Here is a 14,182-nt window from a genome sequence, read left to right on the forward strand (position 1 = left end):
ACACACACACATCAACATGCCTGTGTATATTTATACCCATTCCCACACACAAGCCTGCCAAGTGTCCCCATGAAACACACACACACGTCAACACACCTGTGTATATTTATACCCATCCCCACACATACAAGCCTGCCAAGCGTCCCCATGAAACACACATACATCAACATGCCTGTGTATATTTATACCCATCCTCCCCCACAAGCCTGCCAAGCATCCCCATGAAACACACACACATCATCACATCTGTGCATATTTATACCCATCCCCACACACACAAGCCTGCCAAGCATCCCCATGAAACACACATATCAACATGCCTGTGTATATTTATACCCACCCCCCCCACAAGCCTGCCAAGCGTCCCCATGAAACACACACACACACACGCATGTTAGCCTGTCTTGGCATCTCTCTACCCCTGCCATACACATCCCATCTCACCTCAGCATCTCTGTCCCTACACCTCTGTACCTTTTGTCCCCACATGAAGGTTTGCCAACTTGTCAGAGCATCTCAGTCAATAAACATTTATTAAGCTCTTAGTGTGTGCCAGGCACTGTGTTAAGCATTGGCTCATGGACCTACACACGTACATGCACACACACACACACTCACACACACGTGCACACGGCACACCTAGAGAATGGGTCACTTGAGTCTGCTCTCGAGGGAGAGGATATGCTATTCTGCAAAGTGCTCAGCTGCCTCCAGCAGGCATTCAGGAGCCATTTCTGCTTGAGGTAATCAGACCCAGGCAGCCTTTGGTGCAAAAATACCATTAACACAACTGTTATCCCTCACAGGGCTATTGGTGAGACTTAAATGAGATAATACGTGAAAAGTGCTTTGAGAACTCGAAATCACTATGCAAATGCAAGTTATTATTACTTTGATTGTCATCATAATGGCTGATATTTATAGCATGCAAAACATAGTCCTGTTCTCATTGGAGCCTCACAACAACGTCAGTAAGAACTATAGGTATTTTATCTCCATTTTACAGATGAGAAGGCTGAGACTAGGAGAGGTTGACTGCTTTGCTTTGTGGTCACACAGCTAGGGAATATCAGAGGCAGGATTTGAACCCAGGTCCTTTTTATTCCAGGGTCCATACTATACCAGCTCTACATCACTATAACTCGGTGCCTATTAGTGCAAAAAAATGACTCCTGTAAAGTGGTCACATGTATTGTAATTCCCAGTATTCGAAGTTAGGTTTATATAAAACATAATCATTGATTCTTTTTGTCATTCGGTCATTTTTGTCCTGTCTGACTCTTTGTGACCCCATTTGGGGTTTTCTTGGCAGAGATATTGGATATTGCCATTTCCTTCTCCAGCACATTTTATGATGAGGAAACAGAGACAGACAGGGTTAAGTGACTTGCCCAGGGTCACACAGCTAGTAAGTGTCTGAGGTCAGATTTGAACTCAGGAAGATGAGTCTTCTTGGCTTCAGGCTCAGCACTCTATCCACTCAGTCACCTAGATACCTCTTCGTTGATTTTAGCCCAATGGCAATGCACAATAGGAATTCAAATGGTACGGCAATTTCATAGCATTCATTATTTTAATTACTGGGGGACCTAGCTAACCCTTAAAAAGAAGGTGAACATGGCTGGTATGCAAAGATTAAAGATGGTGTAAGTGGAGAATGTAACGAATATATTTGTGTTGACAAAGATTCAGTTCAAGTCAATGTCTATGTGAAGGGCCTCTCACTTGCCACAGTCATTGGCAGGGCAAACACATCAAATGGAAGATGGCTTGCTGATGAAATGATCACAGCTGCATCCCTACCTTTTCCAACTGATCCTGTGACAGCAGCATGATGACTGGTTCTCAGTCGACGATGGAGAAGGATGCTTCACATATATAGCAACATTCTGCATTGCCTTTCATAAAGCACAATGCAGACACACAGAGAGCCTGAGTCTCGGGGCACCTCAGGAAAGCCTTGAGGGCTGGCAAGGTCTGAGCTAGTGCACATCATTTGGCATCTATTGCAGTGATGTTCAAAGAATCCCCAAAGCCTTAGCCCCGAGCCCCAACGTCTAAGCCTCAATAGTTTAAAAGTGCACTAAGACTTTTGAGACACACTATATATGAGAAAATTCCGGCACCTAAAGAGAATTCCGTCGAAGATTGGATTGAGTGATGGGACAGTCTTAAGTTCTGAACACCTTTGTATGTGCTTGAGGTCAAATGAGAACAGAGGTCATGGAAGATGGGGACATTGAAGGACTGTGAGGTCAGGGGGTCCCTGAATGAGGTAGAGAAGGTAGAGAGCCAAAGACGGAACTTAACAAGAAGGGATACTGACCTGTAGGTCCATAGATGAGACATCAAACAAGATAGGGAAGGATGGAGAGAGGTTATTGTTGAGTGATGGCAGAAGAGTGGGGTCTGAAAGTGGCAATGAGAGCAAGGATCATGCCCCCTCCCTCCTTCCAGAGGGTATGAGAGGAGGACAGCCAAGAGATAGGGTGTCTTTGGGAGAAGGGTACATTTCAGTTGAGCACCAGAAGGAGGAAGGTGAGGGAAAGACATTTGGAATGAAGAAGAGTTTATTCATAGAAGGGGCTTTCAGAGGAGGGAGAGAAGACCTGGCTAGGGACTGGGAAAGGTCAGAGCTGGTGGGGGTACACAGCTGCTCACATTAGCTGTCTTTCCCAACGATCCTGGCTGAATTTATTATGGAGAAGAAGGCAACAGTTGATTGCTACATTGCTGGTTCCATTTCTTCCTTTCTTCCACTCCCCACTAAATTCTGAACAAACTCAGGTGTCTTTTTTGATTGCTCCAGACCCCTCCAAATAGGTACACATAGGGGTGTGTGTGGAAAGGAGATTCAGTAATATAGCCAGAGGGATAAGTACGACCCTGTTGAAAGGTGATGGTTGCCCAGAGTGTGGGGGGTGAAGGAGTAGTGCTCTCACTGGGGGCAAGAGGAAAGGTCCGCACCAGAAGAGGAAGCTGGTCTTCCTTGCATGAGAGTCTGGAACGAAGTGCCACCTGCCCCATATTCATTCTGTCTTTAGAGTGGGGTGGAGGGGTAAAGGAGCTTCCTCTTTCATTTAGAAGTCATCAGTGTCTATTGGGACAGTCATATCCTGTGGGCACAGCTAAGGTTTCACTACAGAATCTGTATCTCCCTAGGACAGGGGTTCTTGACCTAGGGTCCCCTTGGAGGATCTTTGAATAGATGTTGGGACTCTAAAACATAGATGGAAAAATTACCTCTATTTTCACTAATCTTTGGATTCTTTTTCATCCTATACATATTTATTTTGCGTACTTAAAAATATTATTCTGAGAAAGACCATAAACTCATGATGAAACATGCTATCTACCTCTGGATAGAAAACTGATAGACTCAGAGTGTAGACTAAGCATATTTTCTTCTGTTTCTTTTACTTTCTTTTTTATGGACATGGCTAATACAGAAATTTGTTTTTCATTTCTATTTATATTTAAAATGGGTTTTGTTTTTCCTTTCTTCTCAGTGGGTGGGGAAGGGTTAGAGGAAGGAGGAAATTTGGAACTAAAAATAAAATAAAATTGAATTGAATTAAAAAAAAAAAGAAAGTCTATAAACTTTGCTAGAATGTCAGGGGTGGGGTCAATGACATTAAAGAGAAAAAAGAATTTAGAGCCCCTAGTCTATGGGCATGCATTGGAGGAGGACCTCTGAGTCAAGGGTCCTGGAAGAATGTCTCTCATCTCCTCCTCATCAGAGTCACCATCTTCAATGACTTCTAGTATCATAGGAATTCGAGTTGGAAAGGATCTCAGAGACCATTTAGTCCAACCTCCTCATTTACAGATGAGGAAATTGAGCCCCAGGGACATTTAGTGGCTTGCCCAAATTCACAAAGGTAGTCAGCATCGGAGACAGAATCTGAACCCAGGTTTTCTGGCTACAAAGGCAGCATTCTTTCCACTGCCCCATATAAAACTGGACATTTTAGAGACAGAGAGACCTAGGTAGCCGCTGAAAGCAGAACTACAAAAATTCAAGAGGTCCAAGTCATATGGGATCTGCAAAGCCTAAGCAGTCAGTACTTGGAAGATGGAAGGAGTGAGCTTGCTTCAGGATAAATGCCATTAGACTTAAAGTCTGGAAACCAGGGACCCCAGATTTATTCATAGTTCCCTACTCTGATGTTTACTAGCTGGGTGACTTTTGACAAGTAAGTTCCATAACTTCTCTGAGTCTTGGTTTTCTCATCTGTGAAATGAAATCCACACACGTCCATGGTCATTCATATTCCCATTCACTGACTGGGCAAAGAGGGTTTGGGATGAAGGGGAATAGTCCAGATGGTTCTTCCTCCTTTCTATTCTCTGTTTTCTCACTCTGACCAGTTCTGAGGCCATGAGATCTGTGTGACCCTGGACAATTCACTTAACTCTGTTTGCCTCGGTTTCCTCATCTGTAAAATGAGCTGGAGAGGGAAATGGCAAACCAGCCCAGTATCTTTGCCAAGAAAACCCCAAATGGCATCACAAAGAGTCAGACATGACCAAATCCAACTGAACAACAACAAATGATGGGACTGGGAGAAAATTCTAGGCCAGAAGTCTAAGGTTCTGGGTGCACATTCTGCCCTTTAATACTATGTGGTCATGAGTAAGTCTCTACTAACTTCCATGGATCACAGTCTCCTTATCTGGATATTTGATCTAAAACTACAGGGTTCTTTCCAACTCCAAATCAATGATCCTCTGACCCTATACTTAAATTCCCTTCTCTGCAGGGTTGTGGGAAAAGCCCTTTGTACAATTTAAAGTTCCTTATTGTCTCTGTCCTCACAGTCTGGCTCTAGCCTGCCTTTCCAGACTGATTTGATTTTCTTCCTTACCCACTCTACCTACCAGTCAAAATGGCTTACAGTATTTCCCGATACCTGTTCTTTATATTTCATGTCCTTCCTCCGTGTCTTTGCCTAGGCCATTCTCCATGCCTGCAATGCCCTCTCTCTTCTTGGATTCTCTGGTTTTATTTAAGACTCAACTCAGGAGGGACACTTTATGTTTCAGGCCTTTCCTGATCTGCCTAATTAGTTGCAGATACTCCTATATTACTTTGTATCCACTATGTACATATTTTGTGTTTACTTACCTGTAACTATGCTGTTTCTCAGCCCCTCCCTCTCCACAGTCCAAGTTGGACATAAGCTCCTTGAGGGCAGGCTCTGTTTTCATTTTTTGTTCTTACAACCCTTGCGGTTAGCACAGTGCCCACCTCTTGGAGAGTACTAAATAAACTGAATGGAATAAAGAAATGTGGGCAACATCAGTAAGAGTATGGGGGAGACCAGCTGGGTATCAAGAACCAAAGAGCCAAAACTGACCACTGGGTAAAGACCCAGCAGAGGAAGGATGGACTCACAGGATAGGCACCAGCTGACTTTTTATTCCTTTCTCCCTTCTCTGAACCAATCCCAAAGCATTGTCATTTGGAAGCCCCCTGATAATGAAGACAGCTAACTGGGGAGAGAGGAATATGTGGATGCAAGATCTCCCCCAAACTAACCCCTTTCCTCCCAGCCCCTGTGTCAGGGACCATGGGGCCCAATTGTCCTCTGTAGCACTTGGGGTCCCTCCATAGGACTCTAATGTGGCATATACTTCCAATTAGGGTAATCGAGATGAGAGGTGAGTGGGAGAGAGCCTTGGCCAATTCTAGCTTGAGAGGCCCGAATTTAAACTTGCAACTGGCAGGAACTGAGCTTAGGAGAACTTGAGAGGGGAAGGTCCCTAAGGAACAGCCCACAGCCCCCCTCCAGCCTCCTCACTCTAATTCCACCATTCAGGCCACACAGGCAGGTTGCCATGGAGATGGGGGCAGAGGCAGGCCCAGGGTAGTGGAAAGGAAGGCTCTCAGCCAAAGGCAGCATCTGCTGGTCCTTTTTTAAAGAAGGAACCATGATTTCTTCCTCCCTGCCCCAACCTCTTTGCTCCCCACCTACTCCCACCCCGAGCCCCAGTAGGCAAAGAGGTGTAATTTCTCCTTTATGGAGATGCTTAGCTTCAGGGCCTCTGGAAGCAAAGCTTCCAGGCCCTTGGTCCATCTTAGGCAGGTCCAAGATAAGCAATGAACTCTTACCTATGAGCAATGCTACCTGCCCTGAGGACTCAGTCTCTGTATGGGGGGGTGGAGGGGGGGGGGGTTCAGGGAACCTGAGGTCCAGGACTGAAGCAGTGAAGGTCACAGCCTCTGGCGAAATTTATCCTTAAGTCAAGATTCTGCTTTACTCAGAGGGAAAATGCTAGAAAAGAAAAGAATTAATGCTGGTACTTAGCACTTATTAAGCCCTTACTATGTGCCAGTTACAGTGCTAAACTGGGAGATACAAAGAAAGGTAAACACAGCCCCTGCCCTCAAGGAGCTTACATTCTAGTGAGGGAAACAGTGTGCAGAAAACTAGGTACGTACAAGATGTGCTCAGAGGGGCGGCGCCAGCAGCGGTAGGGGGATGTCTGGGGGGGGGGGGGCATTATAGATGGGATTTGGGATGAGTCTTAAAAGAAGCCAAGGAAGCAGGGAGGTAAAGGTGATGGGGGAGAGCATTCCAGGCATAAAGGACAGTCAGGAGACAGGGGAGTAATGGAGGACCAGTGTGTGGAGCAGAGGAAGGTGTGAGAAGACTTGAAAGGTAAGAAGGGACCAGGTTGTGAAGAGCTTGAAATGCCAAACAGCATTTTTTATTGATGCTGAAGGTAATAGGGAGCTGCTCAAGTTTAATTGAGTTAGGGAGGTGACATGTTTTGACCTGTGCTTCTTAATACACTCTCTCACCACCCCCTCCTCTTCCTCTCTCTGCTTCTCTGTCTCTCTCCCTGCCTTCTCTCTCTCTCTCTCCCCTCCTCTCCTCTCCTCTCCTCTCCTCTCCTCTCCTCTCCTTCTCCTTCTCTCTCTCTCTCTCTCTCTCTCTCTCTCTCTCTCTCTCTCTCTCTCTCTCTCATTTTCTGAGCCAAAAGTTGGGAACTACTGAGTGCTACTGCACTAGCTTAGTGGCCTGTGACTTTCTAAGGTGTCAGGCACACACCTGCTGGGAATTCACCTCACTTAGTGTGTTCAAGCCCAGTGTTCACACCTCCTCTGACTACAGGAGTGACTGACCAACCACAGGACTGAGGAGATGGGGTCACCAGGAGTGAAACACCACCAGAACCATCTCTGCCTATTCACCTAACCACTAGCACTCTGCAGACCAACACCTAGGTCCTCGCTCTTGTTGGTTATGTCTCTATGTATCCAACTACTTCAGCTCATTGGAGTACTCATTGCACAGACCCTGGTTGTGAACCACATCCATGGTCAAGCCCTAGAACCCAAGGTATCATAGCTTCAGAAGCTGCCCTTCCTAACTTCTTGGGTTTCGCCCAGATCAGCAGGTTAGCTTACTGACCCAGGACAGATGTGCTTGTCTTTCCCAAGGCCCTAGAAGGTAGAGGTCCTATTTTGGATTCCCCTGGTCTTGGATTAGTAAACCCACTAGCAAATTCCAATCTGTAATGTAAGGATCCACTTACAGACTCCTCTAAAATGGACTTGTCTCATACTTCACCTTTATTCTGGAAGAAGCAGCAGAGATTCCTGATTTTCTCTATCCTTACTAGAACTTGGAAGGGAGCTAGATGGCTCAGAGGGCTGGGCCTGGAGTCAGGAAGACCTGAGTTCAAATACAGTCTCAGATATTTACTAGTTGTGTGCCCCTGGGCAAGTCACTTAACCCTGTCTACCTTAATCCACTGAAGAAGAAAATGGCAAGCCACTCCAGTATCTTTGCCAAGAAAACCTCATGGTCAGCCGTGGTGTGCTATGGTCTATACCATCATGAAAAGTCGGACACGACTGAACTATCCCTGGCACTGGGGATTTAGAGAGGATGCTCATGCTGAAACCTCATCGTCTTTGTTTTTTCCCAATCACATGCTAAACAATGTTCTCTCCCTAGCTTTGGGTGATTTCCACGTACCTGAATCTGAGTTTCCTGGGCAGGAGATTAAATTTATAAGCCAATGGTTTGTGTCCTGGAAGCTTTTCTTAAAGGCATAAAGGGAGTAGAGGGTTAAAAAGCCTTCCCAGTCACTACTTTTGCCTAGTTATATATTACTGAATTCTAAATCACAGCCTTGCTCTGTGACCAGATGGAATATAGCTTACCTAGTGGCTTCACTCGAGATGGTACTGGCTCAGAATTCTCCCCTAGAGGCCCAAGTGTTCTTCCCTGTGTTCTGTGTGAATACCCCATTCCCTGTACCCCCTCCATGGCCTTTTTTCCCCTTCCCACCCTTCCCCCATCAAGTCCAGATGCTCATACATCTATAGCCTGCACACAAAGGTGCTCATCCCATACTACCTTCCTGTCCTGGATAAATGACATGTAAAATTTGGATTGGCAGGGAACAGATGGGAGGGTCCATAACACCATTCCCCACAAAACCAACCTCTCCCCTAAATTTCCTTCTTCAAAAAATCAGAGTTCTGCAGTACTCTCAGTCACTCCAAACTATCTTTGACTTGTTTCCCTCCTTAATCACCCACCACAACCAGTCGTGGGATTATGGATCTGGAGCTGGGAAGGACCTCAGACACCATCTAGTCCAACGTGGACATTTGACATGTGGGAAAGCTGAGGCCCAGGGAGTTTAAGTGACTTGATCAGTGTTACAGATGTTGTAATTGTCAGTGGGGGGATTTGAACCCAGGTCCTCTGATCCCAGATCTGGGACTCACTCCATTACACCTCCAAACAACTCATCAGTTTCATGAATCCTCAGAATCAGCAGCAGCATCACCACCACCATCATCATCACTCACAGTTACTTCGCATTTTAAGTTTTGCAAAGTGTTATCTCATTACAATGGGGTAAATTATCTCACATAAAAGAGGCAAGAGAAAGTTGTTACAATGGAAGGAAAGAGCAGGAAGGTGAAAGGGAATGGGTCAACCTTTTTCTCATTGAATTTGGCTTAAGGAGGGAATAACACACTCAATTGCGTATCTTTACCCTATAGGAAAGTAGGGGGGAAGGGGATAAGAGGGGGAATGATAGAAGGGAGGGCAGATTGGGGAAGAGGGAATTAGAAGCAAACACTTTTGAAAAGGGACAGGGTCAAAGGAGAAAAGAGAATAAATGGGGGGTGGGATAGGATGGAGGGAAAGATAGTCTTTCACAACATGACTGCTATGGGAATGTTTTGCATAACCATACAGGTATAACCTATACTGAATTGCTTGGCTTCCCAGTGGGGATAGGTGAGGAGGGGAGAAGGGAGAGAATCTGGAACTCAAAGTTTTAAAATAGCAAATGTTAAAAAATTGTTTTTACATGCAACAGGGAAATAAAATATACAGACAATGGGGTATGGAAATCCATCTTGCCCTATAAAAAAGTAAGGGGTAGTGGGGGATTTAAGAGAGGGCAGATTGGGGGAAGGGGTATTCAGTATGCTTTGCTATCTTGGAGAGACACGGAGAAAATTGTAACTCAAAATCTTGTGGAAATGAATGTTGAAAACAAAAAATTAAAGTTAATTTTAAAAAAGTGTTATCTCATTTGACCCTCATCTTTTGCATATATCTTCTCTCCAATAACACAATCATCACCCTAATTCAGACCCTCATTACCTCTCACCCAAACTATGATAAAATTTCCAAATTTATTTCCCTTTCATTTCCCCTCATCAATCCAATCTCCACATAACTACCAATGTGATATTCCTAAGGTATATCTGTCCACGTTACTCCTCCATTCAAATGTCTTTGACTCCCTATTACCTCTAGGATAAAATACAAATGAATTAGCCTGGCCTTCAAGGACTTATATAATCTGGATACTGCCTACATTACAAGACTTCACTTCACAAGCTTTTTGTGCCAGTCAAACTGGACTATTAGCTGTTCTCTGAATGCCACACTCTGTCTCCTCCCTCCAGGCAGCCTCACTATGTGTACCTTGTGCCTGGATTACCCTTCTTCTGCATCTTTGCCTATCAGAATTCTTATTTTCCTCCAAGTGTTAGCCCCTATGCTACTGATTTCCCCACTCCTCCCCCTCTCAGTTTTCATATACTTTGCCTCCTCAAATCACCTTTACATGTAGCATGTCCCCAGCAAAATATAAGCCCCTTGAGAGGAGGGACTACTTCCTTTTGGTCTTCCTGCCAAGTACATGGGGCAGCAGCAGAATAGATTCTTAATAAATGCTTGAAGAATTGTTTAACTAAATTGCATCACAAGCAAAAAGCGGTCCATGAGCAAATGCCCAGAAGCAAAAATGAGCATGGTTGTAGGAACATTATAGAAATGAGGCAAAAGAAAATCATTCCGCCCTCTGCCCTGGCTAGACCGCATCTGAAAAACTGCATTCTGTTCTAGACACCACATTTTATGAAAGATATTGACAAGCTAGAGCGTGTCTGGAGAAAGGTGATCAGAATGGTGAGGGGACTGAAAAACACATCATATGAGGATGTTGAAGGAATTGGGAATGTTCAGCCAGGAGAAGAGGAGATTTATGGGAGGTGGGACCTTGATCATCAAGTGTTTAAAAATTTGTCACATGGAAGAAGGACAGAACACTTCCTGCTTTAGCCCAATGAGCAAAACTAGGTGTAAAGGGCAGATGTTACAGAGAGGTCAATTTGGGCTCAACGCAATGAAGAATTCTATAGCAATCAAAGTTGTCCAGAAATAGAATAGGCTGCCCAGAGGGTAGTAACGTCAGTCAGGTAATAGGGATTTATTAAGCACTTACTATATGCCAGATGCCCATCAGTGGAGGTTTATTGAGAACTTGGTGGTGGTACAAAACCGGTTGGGCTTCTGGTCATCACCTAGATGATTTCTGAGATCTCTTGCCATGCAGGCATTATGGGATTCTAAGGGATATGAGAACAGTAAGGAGAAAGAACTACTTGAAACAGAAGGTATGTATTGGGAAGCGGTTCAGAATGACACTGGATGGGTACATGGAGAGGCAACCTGGCATAGTGGATAGAGGAAGAGCCTGAAGGAAGGAAGGGCTGGGTTCAGGTCCTGCCTCTGACACTTAATAGAAGCTATTAAGAAAAAGTCACTTAAATTCCCAGGTCCTTTCTTAAAGTTACAGACAAGCTGGCAATATGAATCAAGGAAGGTCATTTCCAGGCAAGGAATTCCTTATACTGATAAAATCACAGTCCACACCTCAATCCCCTACTCCTCCCACCCCCAAAGAGAAGCAGGGATAGATTATAGATAATCTTGAATACCAGGATAAAGAGTTTAAACATGATCTAATGACTAATGGGGAGGCATTATAGATTCTTAAGCAGGGGAGAGACACAATGAAAAGGGAAGCTCATTCTAGGGACAAGGAATAATTCTAATGTAAATATCCAGAGGGTAATTCTATTCTGTTTCCCTCACCTCTGACTAGTTTCAATGCATTGAGTAATTGGGAAAATAAAGGAAAGTCAGGTAGAAGTATAGGGAAGGGCAAGGAGGAACCTTGTCTGTTGTAGTAAGATGGGGATTCTTTACCTGGGATCTGTGAACTTAGATTTTAAAATACTTTGATAACTATACTTCACATAAGTGAATTGTAATATCCAATGTGTTCTGTTTTATGTATTTACAAATATTCTTCTGAGAAAGGGTCCATAGACTTTACTGACTGGCAAAGGGGTCCACAATGCAAAAAACGATTGAGAACCCCAGGAATAAGAAATTTTCCCACTATATTTTTCCAAAGTGAGGGTTTAAAAATAATAATAACAATAATAATAATAAATTATGCTTTATATCTACCACTTTAAGATTTGCAAGATGCTTTATATACATGTCTCATTTGAGCCATATAACCACCCTGTGAGGTAGATACCATTATCCCCATTTTATAGATGAGAAAATTGAGGATCAGAAAGATTAAATGACTTTCCCACACTTACACAGATGGAAGTGAGATTAGAAACCAGGTCTTCCTCACTCCATAATGATCTAGCCATTACTCCACACTAAACAGGACCTGGAGAAGGACAGGGAATCCATCTCAGCGTTTTCAACCCTTCATCAGAGGCAGGTGGGGAGGAGCATGTGAACAATTTCTGAAGATCAGGACAGGTGCTCTAGCCTGGCTCTCCAGCCTGGTCCCAATTAGGACATAAGCGGGTCTAGTATATGCCAATTTGGGGGTGGGGGTGGGGAATCACTGACAACCTCAGATCTCCAATTCCCCCAATTACCAAATAGAGCCCAGAACTTGCTGCCTCTTTTCCAAGTGGAGGGTTTATGCATCTTAATTGCTTGATGTTTTTGCTGGGGCAGGAACAATAGCACCCCGAGAGCCTGTCCTTGTCTATGGGATTATTGACGGTATTCTCTTTCTCTCCATTAAAGGAACAAGCTACAACTATTTCTCTTTCTTTATCCAAACACTCCTGAAAGTGAAACATTTATTTCCCCCTCCCTTTTTTTGAACTGGGTTTCAAACCAAGCAAAGTCTCATTCTGAGAAGTCAATCATCTCCAGCGTCATAGTAACTTCCTCAGAAGTCATTGTTCCACTTGACAAGGGGCTTCATTTAGAGCTGAATTTCTACACAGAATGTCTGAGTGGTTCATTTTTCCCCTCCCTTCCCCACCCCCATCACTCCATCATCAAGTTTTGCAAGGCACCCTCCTATGACCCTTCCTCCACAGTCACCTGACCAGGATTGACAGGCAATGAGGGGAGTGGATCTGAGAATCTCTCTTCCAGAGGGTCATCTCAGTATCCCTCTGCCTCCAGGTCAGATCGAACCCAACCCAGCCCAGGGACCTGTGTGTGCACTGGTCCCAACCTTCTAAACCCACTCAAGCTTTGGGGAATGCTCTGAGTTCTAGGCAGTTTGGACAACAAGACACAGTATTAGGCTTGGAACTAAGAAGACCTGAGTTTGACTGACCTCAGACATTTGTCAGCTTTGTAACACTAGACAAATCACACCTCTATTGAGTTTCAATTGGTAAAATCAAAAAGATTTATTAAGTGTTTTCTATGGCCTATGGATACAAAAATAAAACAGTCCCTGACCTTAAGAAACTTTGAGTCTACCAGGGAAAACAACCATACAGTAGAATGAATACTGCCTCTGAAATCAGAGAACCTGGGTTCAAATCTCACCACTGTTACTTTCTTTGTAGGCAAGTCATCTACCTTTCCTGGGACTCAGTTTCTACATCTGTAAAATAAGAAAATCAGATGGTATATAAGGCCCCTTCTAGCTCTATATTTGTTATATTTTGACATGTAAATAATTACAAAGTAATGAGTTGAGATGCCAATAATTATGGGAATGAGAAAAGCCTTAGGAGTAGTATTCGATCTCAGCTTTGGAGACCACTGTGGAGTCTTAAAAATGAAGAAGTAGCTCATTACAAGGCATTGGTACAGCCTATACAAAGACACAGAGAGAGAAAATGGATTGTCATGACTGAGGTACAGCAAAAGGACTGTTTTTTCTGGAATCTAGTGTTATATGAAAGGGCAGTAATGTATAATGAGCTTAGAAGGGTAGGCTGGCGCTTGACTATGAGGTGTCTTAAACGCCAAATAATGAAGTTTATAATTGACCCTACTGGTAACAGGGACCCATTAGAGCTTGCTGAGCAGAGAATTAATGGCATCAGATCTGAGCTTTAGGAATGTCAGGTTAGGACATATGGAGGATGGCTAGGGAGAAGAGAGAGAAGTGAAGTCACCAAGAACACTCATTAGAAGGTTATTGCAATAGACCAGGTGAGAAGGGAGGGCAGTCCAGACTAGGATAGTGGCCACTGGAGTGGAGAGGAGACAAAAGACAGACATGCAAAGGGAAAATCAACAAGATTTGGCAGCTGGTTTGGAGATGAGTGTTTGGAGTTAAGGTTGACTGAAATTTTGAATCTAGCTGACTAGAAGGATGGTGGTGTCCACGATGAAAATAGGGATATTAAGGAAAATTTTTTAATTAAGGATATTGGAGGAAAGATAATGAATGCTGGTTTAGATATAGTTGAATTTGAGATACCTATACAACATGTGGGTAGAAAGGTTCAACAAACATTTGGTGATGCGGAACTGAAGTCAAGAGAGAGCCTGAAATATTAGATGATAGATAGATAGATAGATAGATAGATAGATAGATAGATAGATAGATAGAT

This window comes from Petaurus breviceps, unplaced genomic scaffold (assembly GCF_028583685.1).
Source record: "Petaurus breviceps papuanus isolate PSGF00001 unplaced genomic scaffold, PetGlider_PUasm1.0 90760, whole genome shotgun sequence".
Classification (NCBI taxonomy): Eukaryota; Metazoa; Chordata; class Mammalia; order Diprotodontia; family Petauridae; genus Petaurus; species Petaurus breviceps.